The sequence below is a fragment of the Stegodyphus dumicola genome, chromosome 5, assembly GCF_044657685.1.
Source record: "Stegodyphus dumicola isolate Sdum_Otavi_A_Nest chromosome 5, ASM4465768v1".
Taxonomy (NCBI): Eukaryota; Metazoa; Arthropoda; class Arachnida; order Araneae; family Eresidae; genus Stegodyphus; species Stegodyphus dumicola.
The window spans coordinates 1,295,785-1,321,951 of NC_140772.1; the positions used below are offsets into that span (position 1 = coordinate 1,295,785).

Below are 26,167 nucleotides of genomic sequence, written 5' to 3' on the forward strand. Positions count from 1 at the left end.
TGACTACAGTAATTTGCAGAGACCGGACTCAAATTCGGATGTGAATCAAAAACCTTCTCGCACAGGCAGAACTATACGTTTACCTGTTAGATTCAAGGACTGACTAAATTATTTTGATAGTGGTTAACACTGCAATACTAGTTACTACCTATTTCTCCATCTTCGTAACGTAACTTAGTTACTGGTGGGGGAGTAGTGTAGTGGCCCAGTTATTGCATGAGAAATAATTATTTTTTATTTCATATATTTGTTCATGTGTTTAATTATTTTATAAAATTAACTTTAATATTTTGTTAATATTCCTATTTATATTTAAATTTCTTTATGCTGAATGGCAACTAGTTCTAGTTCTGATTCATGATTGCTAGGTTTTGGTTTCAAAACGTTGCTCGTAGCGTCGCATTTCGATAGCTGGAAAATAAAATGCAATAACTTAGCTATTTGTTTATAATTCATGCTGTTACTAGTCATAAATTAATTTTAAACATTAGTAGCCAAGGCTACAGCGTCACCCCTGATCAACTTCTTCACTACTGAAGACTTTGCACTTTTATTACAAATGCATACGACTTTTCCAGTTTATGGAATTTAACGAACTTTTACAGGTCCTTAGGGGATTGATAAACATGTAGTGGTAAAGGCCCTCGGGTCGAACACTACTTAACGAATAATGATCTCTGATCTCCCCGTTGAATCACTATTATAAATGTTCGTTTTACTTTTCAAACTGTTGCCACCAAATGTTAGAGTCTTGCATTATATTTGAAGAAATTAAATAATGAAAAATTAGAGTAGCTCCTAAACACTATACCATCTGGGGGGCAAGATCTTTTTATTATAAATTAATTTTAATAGAAAAGTTATTTTAACATATGTGCGTTTAAGAAAAAAGAGCAGGGAAAATTTCCCAAAAACGCAAGCACATGAATTTTGGCAGCATAGTTTTGTCGAAAATTGCGCGATTTGGCAACGTTGAAACGTAAAGCTGATTCGCTGGTTGTGTTTGCGCCAATGAACAAATGTGTTATTTACCGTGTGCTTTTCTTTTTAAAAGTTCCGAGACTTCAATGGATATTGATGCGGGTGATGAAGAAGAACGCTTCAAAAGGCTTGCTGTGTATGTATTCACTTATATATATATATTTTCAAATACACAAAATATTGGTAAAAGTTTACAATTGGGTGCCCCTTGTTTTTTGGCGATTCTTTTTTTGATGCCAAGATCGGCACCAGGAAGGTACAATTTCTTGATGGTCGCTACACAAAACAAAAATAAGAAGTCAAAGAATTGTACAGACTCTGTGTCCATGAACACATTGATCTGTTTTCACTTAAAAAAAAATCCTAGAATTGCACAAACTAGGCATTGCGCACTGCCTTAAATTTGCCCATGTACACATCAATCTATTTTCATTTAAATAAAATCAGGAAGCTAAAACAGAGTTAAAACTATCATGGTAACCAGAAGTAAGGTTTCATCGCCAAAATTTAAAAAAGTTGTCGTGAAGCGAAGGGGCACTCAGTTCTACGCTAGAGCGAAAATATTTATATTCGTGATCTGTTTGTATGTAGGAATTCAATATACAATTAAAGTAAAATGTTTGATATCCAAATGTAATCGAATATGTGTAGTTTCCTAAAAAAGTGCCAGAATATTTAAATGTGCGAAACTAAAAGTATAAAATGTTAGTTTCCTTGAATTATGCGTTTTCTTAGTCTTCATTTTACAATAAATCCAGATGTTAAGTATAAGTTCAAAAATAGGCTGACTATATTTTCGTTATGTCACATGTTATATTAAGTTGACCATTATTCTTCAGAACTGTATGTTTAGCTTAAAATGCTCGTTAAAAATGGGACAAAATGCCATAACGCACAAAATACCTTAGATGGAGCTCACACTGTAAATAAACTAGAAGCTCTTAAATTTGTTATTAGTTTGCAAGTAGAAAAAGGGAATTTTTTAGTAAAATTTTTGGTGAATCTTCGGATTATGGTAACTTGGCGAAACTTTGGCGACCATCCCTGCTACAGCAACCTGCTAGTTTTTTTTTTTTTGGATGCCATTTTGTTTTCACGAAGTAAAGCCATGTTTTATTTTATTTTTTTTTTTTACTCAAAATTTTTTCCAACAATCTGCTAGCCGAATTACGCTTATGCTAGAACTTTTATGGAACAAAAGTGCTTAATCATGACGAAGATTAGGTGCGAAATTGGGAGGAAGTGTAGAATCGCCCACTGCTTGCTGCGTTTTTAAGAATTGCATATACACGATATCTATGTACACATCAACCTATTATAACTTAAAAAAAATCCCAGAATTGCACAAAAATGGCATTGTGCACACTTTGGTATTGCGCACACAAAAATGACTTTATCCATGTACACATTGACCTATTTTCACTTAAAAAATAAAAATTAAAAAAAAAAAAAAAATTACAAAAATCCAATTCTTCTTACTCTTGTAAAAAGCACCAAACAAATAAGTGGGCGATTCTGCACTTTAGCAGCGAAATTGTTTCTAAGTGCTTATTAGCTAAAATCCTGTTTGGAATTTTCCGGAAAATGTCACATGACATGTTTCATGATCTCTCATTTCTCTGAGACAAAATAATCTGTGATTCGAACTGTGTACTTCTCAGATTATTGCTAAAATCCTAGCTAGTAACCTTTATCACCTTACTAAAATGTCACCAAACTACCTGTTACCATGTTCCAAAGATTAACCAAATTTTTGAAATGATCTTTCTGAAAATTTCTAAAATCATGTATTTAACAGCTTTTGACACTATAACATATTTTCTGAAGCAGGGCAGAATTTGAAAGGTGAAACCTCTTGGAAAACACACAAAGATGTCTTGTAGAATATAATACAGTATTATCAATTAATTACATAACTGCTTTTCTCTTACTTGAAGCAGAACTTTACTAATCTTGTGAGATATTTAGTCCAAGACAATTTAATTATAATATTGGGTACTTTTCCATTTCGCCGGCGCAAATCTCGCCAAGCAGACTTTATTGGCAGCAACATACAGTATACACATAAAAAATTTAACCAATGTTAGTTTTAAGAATTTTTTATTTTGAAGGCATAAGCATTTTAGTATGGTTTAAAATTTTGTAAAAAACCAATAAATAAAGACAATAAATTTGTAAAAAGACATTAATTTAAGAATTTACTTTGCTTTCATCCTGATTCGCCGGTTCATATCACGTGACCCCAAGTGATCTTATCTCATGTAAACTACGCTACAAAAATATAATTCTCTCAGTAATTATCTACATTCATTTCAAGTTAAATCTTATGGAATACAAGTTCAAATGCAAGAATTATTTTAATTCGTACGAATAGCTTACTCAGAAATTATGTAAAACCGCAGTGCTTTACTTCGCTAGTGCATTCTCATTAGATTTGATGAATTTAACCCTTGATTTTCCTTTTCTATATCTTTGCGTTCAGGTGAGTGGTGTGATTGCATCGTAATTAATTACCGCGAATGGTCTTAGGGCAAAAAATTTAACTATCTTGTAAAAATTCTATGTAATTGTATGTCAGTATTGAAAGAAACAATCAATCTGATAAGAAATGGCTGCGACTTGTTTTGAAAATGAAGGGTAAAAGTTTGCCAGCGAAGATATTCCGCTTGGCATCACTTGTACCATTATTGGCGACTTTATCGTTTGTGCCGGCAAAACGGAAAAGTACCTAATATTATTTTTCAAACTTAGGTATATTTATATTGTAATAGATGAGTAAGAATTAAGGATACAGTGGATATTTAGCTGAAATATGCTAATCAGCCTAAATGCTACTATTTATCCAGTAATGTTAAATATTTAGGAAGAGAAAAATTTCCACACTTTTTTTTAATAATTCAGGATCTTTATTGATTATTTATAATGGGGATATTTCCATTCTATTTTATTTCTTTCTTCCTGTTAAATAGTCTTAAAATTTGTTTTAATTAAAAATAAATAAAAGTTGTAGATTGATAGAAGCTTTCCGTAATGTGAAACAACCTTTCCATGAATACGTTTCTTCCCATAATGTTATGCAATTGCAACTTTAAAATATTAGATTATGTTAATTAAAATTTGGGTAAAATCCTATAAGAGCCCTTGCGACAAACTGGGAGAGTGCAGAATCACCCACTGCTCCGCACGTTTCTCAAAATTGCCAACTTGAAAATAGCAAGTAAAAAAATTGGGGTAGAGTAGACTTTAAGGTACCCCTTGTATTATGGTGAAGTTGTTGTTTGATTTATCACCAAGTTGTTGTTTCATTTATGGTAGCCTGAGTAGTTGAATGTTATGGAAACCCTATTGTGACATAATCAGGTGCATGATTCTGGGAAATTTTGAATCATGGGATGTTTTGTAAGCGTTTTTGTGGTGTGTGTTGGTTTGATTCTTTAGACAGTAGAATGGCCGAATGTAGTAAGATTAATTTGAAGTTTCTGTACAATTTGGAGCAAAAGGGGAAAAGAGCTTTAATTGACTGGTGTGTAAATGTAGGTTTACTTAGTAGCCATTATAAGTGTTTTGTATGTAGGAAGGATATGCGTCTAGTCGAACGTAAAAATCGTTTAGATGGATTTGAATGGGTTTGTAGGAAGAAAAGTTCAGATGGTCACTATGTGAAGTGTTCGATCAGAAAGAGTACCTGGTTTGAAAAAAGTCATTTGAGTATGATTGATATTTTGATTTTTACGTGGCTCGGGGTGTACGAAGCGAACTCGAAAATCATGGTAAGTGAATATTTGCTTTTGGTAGTGCTTAACTATATAACATGTTTTTTCTTTTCTATGTTATTTTATTTTTTGGTTTAAAATGTATTTTATTGAGATTTTGCATTTTTTTCCCCTATATTGTAGAATTTGGTGCTCCTTTGACTTTTTAAGTGTAAATATATCAATGTGTACATGGACAAAGTAAAGGGAGTGTGCAATGCAAGTTTGTGCAATTCTGGGATTTTTTTTAAGTGAAAATAGGTCGACGTGTACATGGATAAAGTTAAAAGAGTGCACAATGCTATTTTTGTGAAATTCGGGGATTTTTTTTTTTTAAGTGAAAATAGATCGACGTGTACATGGATAAAGTTCGTGAAATAATGAAGTATTTATGACCTAAAGGGTATCAAAATTTACAAAAAAAAAAAAAAAAAAAAAAAAAAAAAAAAAAAGAAGCTTAATATTGATTTGTTTGCCTTATTAAACATTTCTCTCAATGCAAGTTGTTTAAGTTGCTCCGTTTGTTGCGCTAATACATTCTCTTTAATTCTGTAGACAGGCATAATCCTTTGCTTAGTTACATTGTTGAAGTCCTGTAACTGCTGTTTCGAGAATTCCGATTAACAAAATTTTCTCGTTGTCAGTAACTTCTCTGTCACTTTCTTCACTATCAGTAGCGTATTTTCTGGATCTAGAACTATACTACAGATTTCGCCATTCATTAATTGATTGATGATTGAGAAGGATTGTCATCACAATGAAAACTTCTTTTATATCATCCTCATTTATTACAGCTTGTCCACATTTCTTTACAAAATCCGTTAATTGGAAAATTTCGCCTTTGTTTTGCTATATCCGAAAACCTTTAAAATTAGTGGCTATCATCATCAAATTTAGCTATCCTTCACTGTACATATTTGGCTATGCATCATGAGCTTGGCGACTAACGACAAGTTGTTCTGTTAAATTTTATCTTGCTTCTATCACGCACTGAGACAATTATGCCTGAATTATATTAGTTTTGTTATTTATCATACTTATGTCTATTTCTTTCACATGCTTAAGGCTTATTAGAGTTCTGAATAAATAAATTCCCACATATATTTCAGCCTTATTGAAGGCCGGCGCTAGATATCTTACCGCCTGATGCAGTCTCTGTGGGTCCTAAATTCTCCGAGTCTCTGCAGCCATACGAGCCCTGGTGCTGGTTCTGGGTTTATGTGAATAACAAATCAATTATTCTTAATTCAAATAGCCATAAATTTAATCTTTGAGTCTGTGAGTATCATCAACAAAATCTATTTTTATCACATGGAAAGAAATGTTTGGTAAATGTTTCCTCGTAAACATTTTTTTAGCACATTTAACTTAAATCTGTAATCATCGCCAAGCGTAATGTCAACATATAAGGTTACCATACACCTTTATTATTCAATTACTAACAAGAAAAATTGGGTACTTTTCCGTTTCGCCGGCGCAAATCTCGCCAAGCAGACTTTATTGGCGACAACAGACAGTATACACATAAAAAATATTAAAAAAATCTTAGTTCTAAGAATTCATTTTTTGAAGGCATAAACATTTTAATATCACTTAAAACTTTATAAAAAGCCGATAAATAAAGACAATAAATTTGTAAAAAGACATTAATTTAAGAATTTACTATGCTTTCATGGTTCAAAATCCTAATTCGCCGGTTTATATCACGTGACCCCAAGCTATCTCATCTCACGTAAACTACTCTACAAAAATCTAATGCTCTCAGTAATTATCTACATTAATTTCAAGTTAAATCTTAATTTGGAACACAAGTTTAAATGCAAGAAATATTTCAATTCGTACGAATAGCTTACTTAGAAATTATGTAAAACTGCAGTGCTTTACTTCGCTAATGTATCCTTATTAGAATTGATGAATTTAACCCATGACTTTACCTTTTCTATATTTTCGGCTTCGGGTAAGAGCTGTGATTGCATCCTAATTGACTTAACTACTGAAAATGGCCTTAGACATAAAACTGAACTATCTGATAAAAATTCTATGTAATTATATGCCAGTATTGAAAAAACCAATCAATCTGATAAGAAAAAGCTGCGACTTGTTTTGAAAATGAGGCGTAAAAGGTTACCAGCGAGAATATTCCTTTTGGCATCGATTGTACCATTATTGGCGACTTTATCGCTTGCGCCGGCAAAACGGAAAAGTACCAAAAATTGTTTAGGCATCGCTACATGAGTCATTACTGAAGTTGTCATGTTTTGATAAACATGCGGTGATGAAAGGAAAGTATAATAAATAATGATTCCCAAGGTTGGCGTCAGATCAATGATGTATCTATGTGGAATGTTTCAGTTTGAGATGTGTACCATAAAGCGGATACGCAGGAATAAAACCAAGTTACTGATCCTGATCGTACATATTTATGCTAAAAGGTTTGTTTCTTCAATAACAATGTATTTCATTTAGTGTCAAAGTGAAATTAAGAATTGGCACACTCCAGATGTTTTATTATGCTCGGAGGGGGGTGGAATCAAATGTGCATGCGTAAAACTTAGGAGAAAAATGTTGTTGGTGGTTTTGAGGTCCGGATTTTAGATCATTTCGGATAATGGACGTCTGGATTTCAGACTTTGTACTGAATTTCTTATTTATTTTGATTAATATAGCAATTGGATTATATGGATGATCTTTAACTTTGTTAGAGATTTCTTGCTGGTAACTTTATGCTTTCTTGACTACTGTTATTATAATGACTTTTGAAATTGCTTGTTTTCATGAATGTGTTTGATTGATTTAGAAATTCTGAATTTTCATCCACAGAGAACCCGTTAGCGCCGTTGCTGTTTTACTCGCCAAGTTCACCTATGGTTGATGGGCGTTGGTTATGAGATATTAAAACACATGGAAGTAAGCCGCGTAAACATGATATTTAAAGAATATAATCAAAGTAATTAAAGAATAAGTAACATAAATTCACGTTAGCAGAGAAAACAATATATTAAGCATACGAAAGTGAAAATTCAAAATTAACTGGTTAAACACGATGCACGAAAATAAATTTGTATTTAATTCAAGTTAGCACAGAAAACAATATGTAAAGCTTAATGGAAGTAGAAAAATCATGTAATATTGAGCTTTGTAATAATGACCCTTTTTCTTGGCAATTTCTTGGGAAAATTGAGATCTGTCTTTGAATATCTTTCAGTATTATAAAATTCCAAAATATTTATGTTTTTAACAGTGCAGTTTCTAAAGAAATTGTGAATTTACGATTAATATCTTCATTGCATAATTTTAAAGTACTTCCAAAACTACGATTGAAAATCCATTATGATCGCATAAATGAAATGAATAGATATTCTCATTTAAATAGAAACTTAATTGCAACTGATTACATAAAAGTTTTTTTAGTAATAAATTATATTCTGCTCTGACTTATTTTTTTAAATTTTATGTATATGTTCATGTATTGCACGAAAAAACCAACATATTAACTTTACATTTGGCATATCGATTTTTATTAAGACTTGCTTTTTTGCATGTAACCAGGGTTCATAGCGGTCCTTATAAGTGCTTATAAGTCCTTATATTTGAAAATAAAATATAAAGGCCCTTATAGGTGCTTACTTTTTCTTTAAAGCCCTTATTTTTTTGTTTTTAGTGCTTATTTTTTGCTTTTAGTGCTTTTTTTTTAATGAACGCGCTATTTTCCCCCTACCAAAGCCGAAACTAAATAAACAACTTTTCTTAATATTGAATGTCAGGTGGTGAATCATACTCCCGGAAATAGCTTTTCCCCCTTTCTCTGCATTAACATAACCTTTGGTGCGCACAAAGAGTACAGACAGGTGCCCGTCGTTATATTGGTCAAAGAATTGCGAAAGCAGTAGAAAATTTCGGTACATTCGGCATTCTTTTCCTCTCACCCAAATACTATACACGTTTAAATTTCTATCCAGATCTTAATAATTTGCATTCTCGTTCCGCTTGGTCAGTTCATATTTGTGTTTATTATGATCATTATGCTTATATTATGAGTATATGTATGAATGTTTATAATAACAGTTGCAGTAACTGCTGAAGTATAGTAAACTTCCAAAAATGGTTGTATTTTAACACAGCGTTTTAGGAATAATACTCGGAATGGCTTAAATAAAGGGAAAGTAATCGAATAGTCAAAATAATTTAATTTTTTTTGGCCAATACATTATATAGTGCGAAGATTGGGAGGTTCTCCCCTTTCTCCGCAAAATCTCAAATATTGAAACTGTTACAAGTTCGCTGCAAAACAAGCAACGGACTTTTTTTTTTTTTTTTGTCACTTTCCAATCTGGATTGAATAGGACTAAAAGTTCTGTGGTCTACCAACCCAAGCGAAGAATGATTCTATTGCGGAAATTTAACGCCGTCTGTTGAAAATTAGAATGAAAAACACCCCAGTTACTCATATTTAGTTCTTTATTCTCCCAATTTCAGCAGCTGTTGATTCCGATTGCGTAATATCACGTAGGGAAGAATTATGGCACACGTATTGTGCAATAACGTTTGCGATATTTCGCAGAGATAATTAATTAATTAATTTTGATGTTCTGTTTGAGATTTGTTTATGAACACTTAAAAGAGTTTTACTGTGCTTGCTAAGCAGAATATTTTTCAGTTCCATTGGTTTATTTTTATATGATTCACATATCAAAATGTCAAAAGCATTTATTTAGCGGAAAAATCTGAAAAGTGGCTACAGTCAACCCCCCCCCCCTCCGTTCCTCTTTTTCAAGTTACGCTCAACTGTCCGAATATTCGCCAGTTTCCAAGTATGCGGCTTAGTTAAGCTTTTACTGTTAAAGGATGACTGCATGAAGCAAATTTCTGTCTTCTGATTTCAGAAATGTTCCTCTTTTTTACTTAAATTACTTTGCTTGCAATATCTGTTAAGAGAAAACTGATATACAATGAAAATTTAGAAAATATTCAGAATTTAGATTTAAATTATTTAAATATTAATATGAGTGGAAAAATAAATTGTATTTATTATTAGGTTCCAAGCAAATACAATAAATATGCCTTATTATTATTTATTTTCTCTATTTTGAACTGAAATTTCATCATTAAATCTTGTAATATAGTTTAGTTCTGCATAGTTTTTTTTTTTTTTTTCTCTCATTGTAAACTAGTTCTGTAAATTGAACTGTTATTTAAAATTTAAAGGGAAAAAAAAAAGTAATTATTTTCTATGGTTGAGGTAATGCTTATTCTCTCTTAATAAATACTGCATTTCTCATATTTTAAATTACAAGTCTAATTAAGGTTATGCAGTTGTGTATAATGTCATTAGACAGGTGCTTATTTTTTTTCTTAAAATGTGCTTGAAAAGTGCTTATTTTTTTAACTAAAATGTGGCTATGAACCCTGTGTAACTCATAACGAGAACCAAGGAATATATCATTTTTTGTGCACTGCTTTGCAACTGATATACAGCTCATCAGCAGCTAAACAGTAAAGTGACTGAACTCTGGTACTGATTCAGAAGTCAAACAACAAGGTAGTTTAGTTAGCCAAGCTAATGGGCAAGTTGTATGATTGTTTTCATGGTATTCCCAATATGTAACGTGGATTCAAACCAGTGTCCTTCAGAAAGACCTCCTTGAAGGCATCTTTTCTTTTAGGCAGATATCTCTCCCATGCTTTTCCATAATTTAAACAAACCCAAATGATGTATGCTGCTAAAAATTTTATTTAAAGTCCATATTTAATAACATTACAAAAATTGCAAATATGGTCCAAGTTAGATCATTTTTAAATGCATATATTTATTTTAATTACACTAATTGTATATATTTATTATATGAATATTTTAAATGTCCATTTTATCATTAATTATTATTAATATATTTATGGACAACATTTCTTTTTTGATTGTTCTGTCCAATGTATCCTTGATTTTAATTTCACATTTAAATTTTCACACCATAATTTTATAAGTCTTCTGAAATTTAGTCACAGTTTCACTCAATTTAACCGCGTAGTTCACAAATGCAGCATAAAAACTATGTTAATATCAGTCACCAAGGATGTATGGATTAGGTTTTTCATGCATAACCATGAGTTTTTGAGTATCCATAAAACTATTCTGTCATTTTAGAGAATCAATAATACTTTTTATTTCAGTTTAATCATCTCTTTGTGTGTCACACCTGAAATCTTCTCAAATGTTATTGTTTTGTTTATTTCATGCTTATGACTGCATAAGAAGACTTAAGTGAAACAAATGTGTCACAAGCAGTGACACTGAGATGTTATTTCACATATAACTGAGAAGTACAGCACTAATTAGCACTGTAATTGTTAAAGAAAGTATCCTGGCTTGTAAAAAGCTTCGTTGCATGTAATGTGAACTTAATAACTTTATCATTTTAAAAATAAGAAGGGTTTGTGTGTACTTAATTCAATATACAAAGCATGTGAGAGCTAGCTGAAAAAGGCATGCTTTTGTGAATATTTTCTAGGGTAAATAGGCTCATGGAAAACCACGAAAATGTCACAAAATTCACAAAACACATACGAAAAAAATAACCTGCACAACCAGCTCGTTTTTCAGGATTTGAGCCGAGATTGAACTACCACTATTCAGCCTTCTTAACCACTCGTAGGACTAAATATGTAATATGTAATATCATGTAATCAAAAGTTAACTATGTGTTGTGTAACAGGATTGCTTTCTCAAGTATCGAGGTAGGAAATACTTAATCTATTCTTTTTTTTAAGTGTTTGGTCATGGTATTATTCATTACATGTACTTTCCATAATTCATATAGAATATTAATATTTCTACTACAAGTGTCTTTTTTAAATTTTTAAGTGTTTTGCTTGTTGATATTCTCAAAATTGTATCTGATAATTAGTATAATAGGTATAAATACAGTAGACATATATAATCGATCAGGAGTGGCTAAACTTTATGTCAGTGAGAACCACAACTGCATATTTACATCATAGGTGAAGTAGGTTTCAGACAGCAAGAAATGTCGATTCCAAACAATCATTCAGTGACAGTCTTAGTTCAATAAAAGCCATGTGCCTGTAATAAATTAATGAATGCATGACTTTTAATACATCCATTTTACATAAACATTTTTTCAATGTTATTTTTATCAATTTACTTGTAAACAGTTTAAAGCATTTTATGTTGAAACAACTGCCTGTCTTTCATAGTATATTTGACAGTGCCAATAATTTTCAGTATTGAAATTCTATTCAGTAGCATTGTTAATAAAACTTTTGAAGAGTCATTTGCACTTGGATTCATTACACAAGTAGTGGTTTGCTCATTTTGATGACTTTGAGTATCCATAAAACTATTCTGTCATTTTAGAGAATCAATAATACTTTTTATTTCAGTTTAATCATCTCTTTGTGTGTCACACCTGAAATCTTCTCAAATGTTATTGTTGGAAAAGCATTAACAATATATTATCTGGTTAAAGTTTTAAGCCATAAATATTGTTTTTCTCATAATTTTAGATGACCATACCAATAATAAAAACATTACTTAATTAATTATTTAAAATGCATATTTTGGCAGGTGATGAAGTCAAAATATTTTATCGGTTGGAAACCTCATGATTCTGTGTGCTTAACGCTACGTTAACAGCCATGTTACCAATTATCATTAACCCCTCTCCCGCCATATTTTCTTCCACAAACTAGCATCTGTCACCGAAAACTTCCTTTATTATATGAAAATATTTCTATCTATTTGTTAAAAGTTCATAAATAATAACGTGAAAATACAAAAAAAATAATAATAAATAAGTGAAGAATAATTTAAATTGGCAAATGCGAACAATGACGGTGATAATTCAACAAAATGAACGTTAGAGGAATGGTTGCAACCTTCTTACAAGCGAATAGGTTGAATCTGCCGGATTACCAGGTTTGAACTATTATCGCCAAAGTTGGCGATGTTTACATTTGCCGGGTTCTTTGCGGAAGTGTTCCGAAATTCTAATTAGATGTAAACAAATTTCATTTAATAATAATTAAATGCCGTGTAAAGCTTCAAACTTATTTTTTTTTTAACTAATACTTAAAAGATCTAACATTGTGGTTCTCAACCTATTTTGCCCTATTCCACCCCTTTCACCATTGCTAGAAGATCATTCCCATCATGCCCTTCCTTTTCAGTACTTGAAAAATGCATATATATATTTATTTAGATTGCTTTTGAACTTACTTTATAAATTAAACCAAAAAAAGTACAGAAAATGTTGGTACCAGGATTCGAATAAAAATAGTTTTTTATATTTATAAACCACAGCTGCCAACTCTGCTTTTTCTTCTGGTCTCCTGGTAGATCACCAAATCTCGATAAACTTGTCTCAGTTGCAACAAACAGGGCGAAAAGAATGACCGGGGTAAGAAACGTTTTTGTTATTATTTTGAAAGGAAAAATCAGTGACAAGATCTTACTTACCATTGTATCATTCATCAAGAAGCGCTTTGTGCTCGACATTTCCAGAAGAAATTTGCAAAGTTATGGAATTCATAATTATATTATTGTTAACCTCATTATTACTACAGCTTTTAATCATCGCCAGTTTAAAGAATTTTTAGTTGAAATGGAGAGCGAGTACTCAGATCTTCTGCTGAATAATAAAGTGCGTTGGTTATCAAGAGGAAATGTTTTGAAATGTTTTGCATCCTTATTAACAGAAGTTAAAGCATTACTCCTTGAAATGAGTGTTTATAATCCAGAACTAATGAATGATCAGTAGATCCAAAAATTTTATTTTATGGTAGACGTTACATCTCATCTAAATCAGCTTAATCAAAAAACTATAGGGAAGAGGTGTGTGTGATTATGGCAAAGCCTCGAGGGCTATCTGCATAAGAGGAGGGATGCCTTCGTGGAGGACTTTCTAAGGGAAACTGGCTCGTTTTTAACACGTTACACATGGGGAAAACCACGAAAATGCCCATGCAGCCAGCCCGTTCGCGGGATTCGAACCTCCTATAGGGAAGAGGAAACACAATTTTTCTGATGTTGGAAGAAGTTATTTCATTTGAAAGCAAATTATCTCTTTCTGCTCAAGATTTTTGAAACAGAAACTTTGGTTCACTTTCCAAGCCTGTTGAAACATTCTCAAGAAAATAGATCTAATATTGACATTTGCCATTTCAAAACAACAGTTTTATGACAGAAGTTTTTCTCAGCAGGTTTCAGGAATTCTGAATCAGCAAAGCAACATTAGCCTTTGTTAAAAAACCTCTTAATACTAGTGCAACGGAATTGCATTTCTCTGTTTAATATTCACATTGGCAACTCTGAAATCAATTGCTGAATTTAAAAAAAAAAAAAAAATTATGAAACTTGAAATTTGAACATTTTAAGTGCTGATGTAGAAACATTGGAGAAAAATAAATGTGTGCTTAGTTCACAGCACAAGTAATCTGGAGAAGGAAAACATGTGGAATAATATTATTCCCGACTCATGTAATCAGCTTAAAAAACTAACGTTTGATGTTTTTCTTATTCGAGTCTACATATTCATACGATCAATAATTTTCAAGCATGAACTTTTTGTCAAGAGTAAATAGAGAAGTCATCTTATTCATGAAAACTTGTAATAAGGCTTAAAATGAAAAACAACATACAAAATGCAAACTTTTCAAGAAGATGCAAGGCCATTGTTTACATTAGTGTTTTGTTAGTCATTATTGCGATTCAAGTTTTTCAATATATTGCAATTCTCTTTTATCAATAAAATAGTATCGTTATTAAGTATAATATCAAGTTTTATTCGACATATATATATAGTTTAACTAAGACTTAAAAACTGAAATATTGAGTTAATTTTAGGGAGTGTTGTGGAGCGAAAAAAGATGTAGTGTTGAGAAAGGTATAAGATGGTTTGGACATATGCAGAGAATGAATGGAAGAAGATACTTGAAAAGAGAATACAAGTATTAATAAATACAGTGCTGAACTGTTGATAATTGACTCTGTTGACTAATGAGTTTGCCTTCACTGGCCAAAGGGATATAAAACTGAACTGAGAGCAAATTGTGTGCCATCTCAAACCTTTTCTGCTGCATGTACTATGCCCTAAAAGGCTGAATTGTTATTATGCCCAACAGTGTTATGTTGTTATATGTAAAGATTTTAAACAATTATTTTTTTGTAACTGTTTCTGAAATTATTAACTTAGTGTTTTATGTTCAGTTTCAGCAGTTTTCTTAGTGTTGATTAAAGAGTTACTGTTTATTACATTTGCTATTCCTTATTACTGCACTAAAGGCTATGATTCTGTATACATTAATTAGCAGCATGTTTAAATTCTTAGTTAAAGGTCTTCAATTTAGTTTCATAATTATTTATTGTATACCTTCTTCATATTCATCTTAAATTTCAGAAGAAATTTACTTCCCAGTTTAGTCCTTTGAAGCAACTTATATGTAAATATTGTATAGCATATTCTGTTATGTACTGACTATTGAAATGCATTTTTATTTCTTTTTTGCAGGACATTTTGCAGTTTGAAGTCTCTATGTACTACTGAGGTAAAAAAATTCTTTTATATCTAATCTGAAAATGAAATATTTTTTCATAGGCAATAAATTCAGTTCTTGACAACTGCATTCTAAATTAGAATTTTAAGCACATGTGAGAAAACAGGAAAGTGCTTTCCAGTATTTAATTTTAAAAAAAGTTGAATTTTTATTTTCAGAAATCATCTTAAATTTATTTAATAAAGATCATGGCAAATGATTCCAAAATTTTTGGTGCATGTTTTACTTGTCCCCAGAACTTTCTGAGTTGTCCTGCTGTGGATAATTTCTACATAACCACTGAATTTCTGTGATTCTGATTAATTCAGGCTCCTAAGAACTTGATGTTTGTGTCATTATTTGATTTTTAGGAAAGTGATTATTCTAAACCTCATGTTTATAAAAAAATTTACTGTAGTTTGAAAATATGAGTCTTGGATGATAATATCAGCGACTCTTTTAAATATAAGCTACAACTTGCTTAAAAGTATCTTATGCAGTTAATGCCACTAGATACCTTTCAACATAAAAAACATCTTCAGAATTATTTTTATTTTTTGCATTTGCTGCAAACATGAAAGAAAAGAAAAATCTTATAATTAAATTTTGTTGCTGTTAAACATTTCTGTAGTAGAAGATAAGCATGTTTAATTTATAATACTTTTTATGTATTGTTTGACATATTTAGAAGTATTAAATATGTATATGATGCACAATTTTGAAATCTACAAAATAAATTTTGTTGTATATAAAATTTAATTATAAATATTGAAGTAAAATAACAGACAATAACATTGCAAAATTAAAAATTTACTCTTACAAACACTTCAAAAAAGTGAGAATAAAATGCATTAAAAATTTAAGCAATATTTTTTATAATTTAAAAAAGTATCTCTTCATATAGTATTAATAAATACAGTACAAAGTTCGAAATCCGCACTAGCCGATTCCGGATTTGGGATATTTCCAAATCCTGTGGGGGGCTGTAAAGTAATGTTGCTTTCTTACATTAAATTCAAACAAATAAATTTGTAACAAGTTTTTATTTTTAAGCAATAATATAATCACCCTCGTTATCAGCAACCTTTTGCCATCTAGTATGCAGATTTCAATCCCAGATCAATAAAAATCAATTGGTTTTTGAGTAAAATATCTCAAGATGGCATTTTGGACATCATCAAAATTTTGAAATTTTTTGTTACTAAGAAAATGTTGTAGGGATTGGAATAAATGGAAATCCGAGGGTGCGATATCGGGCGAATATGGTGGGTGAGGCAGTACCTCCCACCCCAATTCATTATGTTTTTCCAGTGTTCGTCTTGCACAGTCGTGTTGCAGAATGACGCCTTTTCCGTTGACAATCGCCGGATATATTCCAATTAAAGATTGGTTCACTAGATCCAATTGTTCAGAATAAAGGTCTACATTAACAGTTTTTCCAGATTTCAGCAATTCAAAATGAACAATTCCACGAATACTCCACCAAATACCCAGAAGTGCCTTTTCGGGATCTAAACCCTTTGTAACCCCTATTAAAACTGCCTTTTGAGTTTTGGATTATCATATAGGACTTATTTTTCTGTCTCCACTAATCAAGCGATCAAAAAATGGTTCTGTATGGTGCCGTTGAAGCAATACATTGCGTGTGATGGATAGGTTGGCCTTGTTCTCTTCGGACAGATTATGGGGGACTCAGACACCTGCTTTGCTTATTTTTCCATTCTGCTTTAAATGTTTTTGGTCGACCAAGGTTGGTTAAGAGTGTTTGACAGTTCCTCGATTGTTTGACATTGATTTGCGTCCACTTCTGCCCTTAGCATGTTGTTGTCTATCGTTGTTGTCGACATGCGTAGAAACGACATTACTTTTTGGTCCCCCTAATAATAGATCATCAATTTAAATCTGGTAAGATGGCATGCAGAAATTATACAATTAAAATTATGAAATTGTAATTTATGAAATAAAGAACAATTATGATCTAAAGGGTATCAAAATTTACAAAAGAAAGCTTAATATTTGTTTACTTTATTAAACATTTCGTTCAATGCAAGTTGTTTAAGATGCTCCCACAAAAAATTCAAAAAGTTCCTTTTTCTTTTTTCTTGTGTCATATACAGTGGACTTTCCAATGCCATACTCCTCACATAATTTTAAGACGAATATGCCTGTATGCATTTTTTGCAGCAATTCCACATTTTGTTTAATGGACTTCTAAACATGGTTTCGCTTTGTAGATCCCTTTTGTAACTCCAGAATTGGAAACTCTTTTCGACATAATCGAAAGTTCAAGCTTAGTTTTTATAAAATTTCTGTAATAATAACAGTCTGCGAAAATTAATAAACTGGGTCAAATTAGAAGGTCAGGGAGCAGCGCAGTCTGCTACATTAATTTAAAATGCCTTAGAATCAGTAATGATAATTTTAGCCTAACTTAATAGCGTGTGTTATACGTTATTGGCTATGTATCACAAGATTGGCAACGAAACCCAAGTGGTTTCGCTAAATTTTGTCTTGCTCCTATAGCGTTCTGAATGAAGCCTGAATTGTAATAGTTTAGTTTTTTACTATACCTACGTTTATTTCCTGCACATGCTTCAAACTAATATGAGTCCTGAATAAATAAACTCCCACATATATACTTAAGGCTTTATCTAGGGCTGGCGCTTGAAACCGCCTGGTATCGCCTCTACAGGTCCTAAATTCTGCTGCAAAGCGCTTTTGTAAGTTCTAAATTTTAACCATGCCTAAACTTTGGATCCCAGTGCTTTCCCTAAATCATAAATACTTCTCATCCCTTAATTTTGACACTCGGTGCTTTCCCAAATTCCAAAAATTTCAACTTCCCTAAATTCTGCCGTCCAATACACACATATCTATAGTGCAGGACGGGTTTAAAAATTTTGCTTTTAATTTTTAGCCTATTATTATGTTTTTTTTATATGTATGTATATAGGCATAAATAAATGCAACAAAATAAAGAACAAGGTTATAAGGTATTTCTCCCGCCTTCCTAGCATCCCTTCGTGGTATAGTGGTTCTGCATGCTGAGCCGGTATTGTCAGAGGTCCGTGGTTCGATTCCCAGCAAAGGCGTTGTTAAATTTTCATCTTGCCTGCTTCCAGAAAAAAATACCTAATGTCTCTAAAGTGGCGCCCGAATTAAAAGGGTGTTTCATGAGGATTCTCTGCGCCCAGGATTTGGCGATTGGGTCCCCTAAAAACCTCAGTCGCCCTTTCAAAAGGGGAGTATGTAAGGTATTTCTCGTGCCTTCCTAGCATCCCTTCATGGTGTAGTGGTTCTGCACGCTGAGCCGGTATTGTCAGAGGTCCGTGGTTCGATTCCCGGCGAAGGCTCTGTTAATTTTCATTTTGCCTGATTCCGGAAAAAAATACCTAATGTCTCTACCAGGTATAAAATATGAAAGAAAAAAATCTTAAATATACAATGTTCATTAATATATGTATATGTATATAATATCAATATAAATGTTAGGTTCTGAAGCAATTAGAAAATTTTTAATTACTCATACACACACATATATATATACATTTTATAAGCATATATAAAATAAAGCGATTTTTAAATTACTTATATGGTTTGTTGTGGTTTATTTAAATATAGCAAAGCACTCGACGGCTATCTGCCTAACGGTAAGGATGCCTCTGTAGAGGACTTTCTAAGCAAAACTGGATCGTATATGCGTTATACATGGGGAAAACCACGTAAACGCCCATACAACATGAAAATGGATTGTCTGGTCCGCACTTCTTAAGCAGAAGTATCACCAGAGCCAATAGGCTAAGGAAATTTTCAATTTTGGAGCAAGAGCTCAAAGATCAAATAATGCCAATTAGAATTTTTGAAAGACCTAGTTAGAATTTTGAGGTCTTCTGACTAGGAGATGTGTTGGCCTCGCCAACGTCTTTATTGAAAAAATACATTACATAGCATGTTTTTATATTTACAAAACAAATTATTTTTTGAACATAAATTGAGTTATACAATGCAACATAGAATGATAGGAAGAACAAAGTAAAGAATCAATATTAAGTATTACAATAATTAAATGATTAATAACATGGCAAATAAAAGTACAAAGATATTACATGATACGATTGAATTTACAAGTACAGATCTAATTCATTGTGATATGAGTATTCCAATATAAGTACAATAATATTATATAATACAATCAATTTATAAGTACAGATCTGATTCATTATGGTATATGTATTCCATAAAACTTGATAACAAAGATCGTCCCTTGTCGTTCTTAATTAGTTGTTTTAGAGTTTCTAAAGTTATATTTTGTTTGAAAATTTCTCTACGTTTTGTTGATACACTGGAACAGTCTATAATCATATGAAGTGCATCTGCGGATTCACTACCACATTGACACTTGCATGTAGATTCCTTTAGTTTGAATCTGTTAATATAAATCGGAAAGGCTCCGTGATTAGTGATAACTTGATTTAAAAAAAATCACTGAAATGCCGTTTCTCCGAAACATTCGGTAGAAGTGTGAACGTTTGTTGTCCTGATGCTATTACTCATAGGGATCTTGCAGTCTAGGTACGTGTTCGAGTAAATCCCTTGTTTGGCTAGCTCGTCGGCTTTTTCATTGCCGGCAGTGCCTTGGTGTCCTCTTATCCAATGAAGCTTTGCTTTTGTAAAAGCCAGTAATTTCTTTATGGCGATAATGTTCTGATTATAGATATTGTATTTATGGATAGACTTTAAAACAGCCTGGCTATCCGAATATATATGCGCAGGACTGGGGTGTGATTTTAACCATAGTAATGCCGACTTTAATGCTAAAGTTTCAGCTTGATATACTGTACTAGTCTTATCCAGTTTAAACATAAATTGATCGTGACAAACTCCATTCATGAAGGAACAGAAGCCAGCTCCAGTGCCGTCTTCACTTTTTGAACCGTCCGTATAAATTTCTAAACCTTTATTGATTGGAGGCTTGTTGTCCCATCCGAAGACTTGAATATGAGCTGGATGAGAATGCCATTTAGGTACTGGGAATTCAATCTGATCCCGTGAAAGTTCTAAGTCCTCATATTTAAAGTCAGTCCATCCTCGTTTGGTACGTTGGATGATGCTTTCCATGTCCAATTTAAGATCAAGCGGCATAATTCCAGCAATCACTTGAAGAGCTGCAGTAGGGGCAGTCTTATAGCTTTTGGTCATTGCAAGAAGTGCTATGCGTTGTATAGAGTTTGTTTTGTTTCGCATTTTTACCGTAGGTGGGTACCACCAGGCAGGACATGTGTATACTATGGTACGCTCTATTGCACGTTTATAAAGTTCTTTCAGAACTGGTTTGGGCATCCCAAGTAATCTAAGAAGATTGTTCATTATTTTACAAACTTTAGATTTAATATAATCTAGATGAGGTAGCCAGGTAAGGCATTCATCTATGACTATTCCAAGATATTGAATGGATTTTTGTTGCTTAATGGTATGATCGTTCATCTTTATTGTCGGTGCTGAATAGGCTGCACCACGCTTTTTGATTGCTATAAACATAGACTTTGACTTTTCGGGAGAGAATTGAAGTTTGCACTTGAGTGCCCATTCTGATAGTTTTTGAAGCGCCAACTTTGCCTTGGTTTGAATTTGCATATGCATAGATCCTGTTACTAGGAGTGAAACGTCGTCCGCATAAGCTTGGATGTGGATTCCATCTTCAAATTCGAGTTTTAAAGCTATATTCATTACTATATTCCAGAATAGTGGTCCAGAGTTGGATCCTTGTACACATCCTTTTTCTTGTTTTATGGAGTATTGAACATTATTTATTTCATAGATTATATGTCTATTATCCAATAAACTTTCAATAACTTTATAAATATTTAGAGGACATCCCAGATTGCGGAGTTCCTGTAGTAGGAACGGCCACCAAATATTGTTGAATGCACTCTTGATATCCAAAGAGATAACGTTGGTGTAATTATTATTACGTCGGTTTGCTTCTATTTGTGAGACTATGTTGTCCTTGATGGCATCTGCTGAGCATTTTCCCGCCGTGAAGCCATATTGTTGTTCACTTAATTTGGAATTCGATACTAAGAAATAAGTCAATCTGTTAGTGATTAATTTATCATAGACTTTACTCCATGCGTTAAGCAAGCAAATAGGGCGGTAAGCATCAGGAAGCTCACCATTTTTTCCTTCTTTTGAGAATAATACTAATTTCGCTGTCTTCCAGCAGTTAGGAAATATTCCTCGACGGAAGAGTTCATTAAGTAACGCTACTTGTAATTGTGGGTTAGCATAGAAAACTTCAGCTATAATTTCTTTAGATATATTGTCCATTCCAGGTGCTTTGCCTGGATTGAGGGATTTGATAGCATTTTCCACTTCTGGAATCGTAAACGGAACATCATTTATTGAATTATATGGATTCCTTAAGTTGTTACGAATTGTCGTATGAAACTCCGTGTCTTCGCTGATTATATCTTTAGGAAAGTGGTAATCCATTAGGAAACGTATAGTTTCTTCTATTGTGGATGTAGAGGGGATTGCATAGTCCCCTTAGCAATGTCATAGTGTACCCCGAAGGGTGAACTAGGACTTAGACGCTCCAGATATCTTTTCCAGGTTGTTCTTTTGGCTTGCATAAGCTTTCTTTTATAGAGAGCAAGGTCTTTTTCATAGACTTGCTTATAGTGTGCCCTTAGTTCGTCATCATGAATACATTTGTGATAACGCTTTCTCAAAGCGAGGATTCTTTTTCGTAATATTGAGAGTTCCGGGGTCCACCAAGGGACACCTTTGTGTTGAGTTTTAACATATTTTCCCTTGGCGTGGGTTGCCAAGTCACAGTATTCCTGTATTTTCTGAGTCCACTTAATTATAAGTTGATTAAGATCAACTGTATCTTTAGGCAAGTAAGATTCCATTGAACCAAAAAAGTGACCAATTTTTGCCTTCAGTAAGAGCCAATCCATTTGTGTAAGTTTATATTTGACTCTTTGAGTTGAGCTAGAATGTTGATACGTAATTTCAAAAGAGATATAACAATGATCACTTAAAGTGATACAGTCCATAACTTTCCAATTATGAATGAAAGACGTGGAAGAGATTGATCTGGAAGCTGTAATATCAATCCAGCTCTTTCCCCTTGTGCAGTTGTAGGTAGGGGGACCATCCGGATCGTTTTCAACAGCCAGTCTATGCATTGTTAAGAATTCTCTAAGTGTGCGTTTTCTGGGATCCTTGAAGGGGGAGCCCCAGAGCACACTTTTCGCATTTAAGTCGCCAAGGAGAAGAAGATCATGTTGATCGTCAAAGTAACGTTCAGCTAAGTTTAACAGAGTAGTTAAATCTGTTAAGTCCGTTATAGGTTGAGTATAACAGTTAAAAATGGTTATTGTCCTATGTTCAATCTTTAATGTAATAACATTTAAAGTAGAAGAAGCGTAAGTATTCAGAACCGTAAGTCGTGGGTTAACCACCACTGTGGCTGTTTTGGGGTGGTCATTTGGAGAAAAAATGTTTGAGTCGGAAAGCCAGACGGCTTGTCATTGATACAGTATGGTTCTTGAATAAAAATCAAGTCGTATTCAAAGATACAAGTCTTTAGTTGTGCTGTTGCGACATGTGATCTCGCTAAATTAATTTGCAACGCTTTTATATTTTGAATAAGTTCTCTAGCCATAATTGATTTTTCTTCGAAGATCTTCAATTTCTAGCTGTCTGTTAGGACAGTCTTTTGAGAAACTTGAGTGCTGCTCGTCAAGGTGCTTATCACTATTCGCATTTCTTTCTGCACAATGAATACATCTTTGGTAGTTATTGTCACAATTTTTGTGGGAATGTCCCACTTCTCCACAATGTCCACATGCCTCTTCTGTTTGGCATTGTTTAGAAATATGTCGGTATTGGCAGCATTTAAAACACTGCGTTGGTCTGATGTATTCTCTTAAATTGAAACGTTCCCAATTAACGCACAGTTTGCGTAACTTAGTAAGTGTTTGAAAACCTCCGGTGAGGTTTCACAAACCCAATGATTTCCGTTCTTATGCTTGATAGGAAATTTAACCTGTAGGCCATCACCATCGATGCCTTCGTTTTGGGCTAAAATGGCTTCCTTAAGTTCTTCCTTAGTCAAGTCCCTTGGAATATCATATATTATAATTTTAGGAAGCCTACGTGTAGGACGAACAATTTGTAGGTCCTTTTTAAGTTCTGGTACAGTATTTATTTCATTTTCTAGCGTCTCTATGTCTTCCGCTTTATTGGTCTCTATTAAGAGACCACCTTTTGCCTCATTTTTAAGTCTTTTCACTCCAATGTGGAGCTTTGTGGGATCAATAGTTTTTAAGAGCTTCTTTCTGATGTTGTCTGGTTTATCCCCTTCATTTGTGGGGTATAAAATAGTGACATGTTGTTTATCTGGTTTTCTCCATGTTTTGGATCGGTCACGAGCTGGACGTTTAAGTACGTCCGCATAAGAGTCTTTAATGTTTGGCGTTTGATGAATTTGTCCTTCCATGTGTGCCATCTCGACACACTGTTCAGTTAGAAGGTTGAACATCAATTGAAATTGATGTCGAATATCAGCGGCTACTGCCTTGTTTATGCCAGAAGCTTTATTTGTCAATATTGTCTCTAAGGTGGCAATATATGCCTGTCCTTCTTTGAGAATGTCTTTAGAACTCATTTTGATGTAGGTAGAGTTATTCAACGCTTAACTAAATAAGATGCACTGGGTCTGTAGACCGACCTGGTACCCTGGGGTTCACACCAAGTCAGTAAGTAGTAGGCACTTTTGCTCAGGCTTTCGACCCTCCTTGGAGAGGGAGCCCCCCGACCTTGCCAAGGTACCCGAGCACTGGGAAAGCACGAATGAACAGGTGAAACAAATATTCAAAATTATATCAATTTTGCACATTAATATCGCATTTCAATCGCATACAAATCGTATTTCTAATCGCTTTCCCCGGGGAGCGTAAACGCCCATACAGCCATTCCGTTCACTGGAATGCGAACTCCGGACCGAACTATCACTGTTTAGCGGCTTTACCACTCAGACGCTAATGAACCTTCTCCTCACATATACATGCATATATATATTATAATATTTACATGTAGAACATATGTTATGGCGAAATACCGAAATCTGGAGAATGTCGACTTTCACCGGTGAATGTTGAACATATAAGAATATATTTCTTCTCCGTAATTCAGTCACGAAAAAAAGCACTTGAGACTTAAAATAAGAACTTAAAACACACAGTACATTGAAAATGAGAAAGGAAAATAATAGAAGTTAAAAACTTACTTAATTATACAGTGCGTTCTAAATGAGAAAATAAAATAATAGTAATAAAAAGCTTACTAAATTATGTGACTCAAATCTTATTTATTGCAACAACTTAAACTATTATGACTTCTTATGAACTCTCTTTTCGACCTACACCAGAGCATATCTGTGATTGTCGACATAACACCGGTGAGGGTCCGAATGTACAAGAATGTAATGCAATATTCGATCTTTCACCGATGTATGTGGTAAATGTTGTCATTCTCCGGTGAAAGTCGATATTCTCCAATTTCGGTGTTTCACGGTAACATATACGTACACATTAAATTATTAAATTATATTTGCATGTCGATAAATTATATTTACAGGTTGATCATTGATAAAAAATTATAAAATATTGTACGGAATTACTTCGCTTCCTAGATTTTTCGTAAGCTTCATCATATTTCTAAAACAGAATCTAAGTGGTGATCCCATTTGCAAGCTGTTTATATATCTTATTTTTTCTGCACTGAATTATATTTAGAGAATTATTTCACATGATTATAGCTGAAAATGCAGTTTTACAAATGAAGAATTTAAAGGCAAGAAGAGAATTAGGTCCTTTTCTAATTATTCTTGAAGCATTTAAATTAAGAAAAACAAATGGCAGATTAATAGAGATCACTGAAATAAAGTGCTCACAGAGGACAGATTAATATGCAAATAAATTTTAGTTTTCATTAAGTAAAACAGAATTCATCTGGCTTCTGTGAGAAAGGAATCAATCCAAGAAACTATTTTTCTATTTTCGCAATCATAATTTTTTAAAAAAATATTCAAAGAATTCATATTCAAACATTGCAGTCTATTATAATCAGTAATAATTACCTAAAATGCAATTTTAATCAATATTAATTCTCATTTTCTCTTTGATAACCCCTCTTTAGAGTTAAATAGCAGTCACAGCATTTTTCGGCTACATTTTCCTTTATAATATGCTTACGTTTTCATTTACAACTTTTAATACTCTGGGAAAATTTCAGTATGAGAACCCAGAAAATTATTCTTAGTGATGCTAAGATTATTGATCATTGTCATGCCGCTGTGCTTCAAAAGAAATCCTATTGTTTAAAGGTTCATATCCTTAACCTTCCGACGTTCATATCCTGGCCTTAACATTACATTCATATCCTGACCTAAAAATAAAAGCTGCGAGTCAGAATTAAAGGGGTTGCTCATAGGCAACCTTAGTTAAAAAGAAGTTAGAGGAAATGTTAATCAATGCATAATATTATCTTTTGAATTAAACACTAACACACTATTTGATCAAGTTCAAATAGAAAACAGATATTCGGCATTTGATTTGAAAACAGATTAGACTTGCAAACAGATATTCGGCATTTGTAAAGAAAATAAGGATGAATCAATATGAGTTTGTTTTCTGATTGCAAAACCATCTTAAGATACTATCGGATTTAATCTTTAAATTATTCCAATAATATTCAGAATAGTGGGGAGCCACTATTCTTAACTAAAATTCACTAACGCAAATCCTATTTTGGGTTGAAATGATTTTCATTAATTACGTTTTAGAATCTATTAGGTTATTTTTTTATAATACGCCGAG

At 32.8% G+C, this 26,167-nt stretch overlaps 1 protein-coding gene and 1 long non-coding RNA gene across 10 annotated transcripts in view; one reads left to right on the forward strand and one right to left on the reverse strand.

Moving 5' to 3' along the window:
- Positions 1–356: 356 nt before the first annotated feature.
- LOC146997006 (uncharacterized) overlaps positions 357–26,167 on the forward strand; it is a 159,354-nt gene continuing 133,543 nt past the window's right edge. For 2 of the 7 annotated variants that reach the window (XM_085816421.1, XM_085816426.1), the window contains exon 1: positions 359–1,117. The gene's annotated coding sequence lies outside the window, so the exon portion shown is untranslated. Of the gene's footprint in view, positions 1,118–7,564; positions 7,641–15,253; positions 15,291–26,167 lie in introns of those variants that run through there. The other 5 variants (XM_085816427.1, XM_085816423.1, XM_085816420.1 and 2 more) reach the window with 5 other exon arrangements.
- LOC146997007 (uncharacterized) overlaps positions 10,447–26,167 on the reverse strand; it is an 81,511-nt gene continuing 65,790 nt past the window's right edge. For 2 of the 3 annotated variants that reach the window (XR_015041056.1, XR_015041055.1), the window contains one exon: positions 16,068–17,155. This is a non-coding gene — a long non-coding RNA (uncharacterized LOC146997007). Of the gene's footprint in view, positions 11,809–16,067; positions 17,156–26,167 lie in introns of those variants that run through there. The other variant, XR_015041054.1, reaches the window with a different exon arrangement.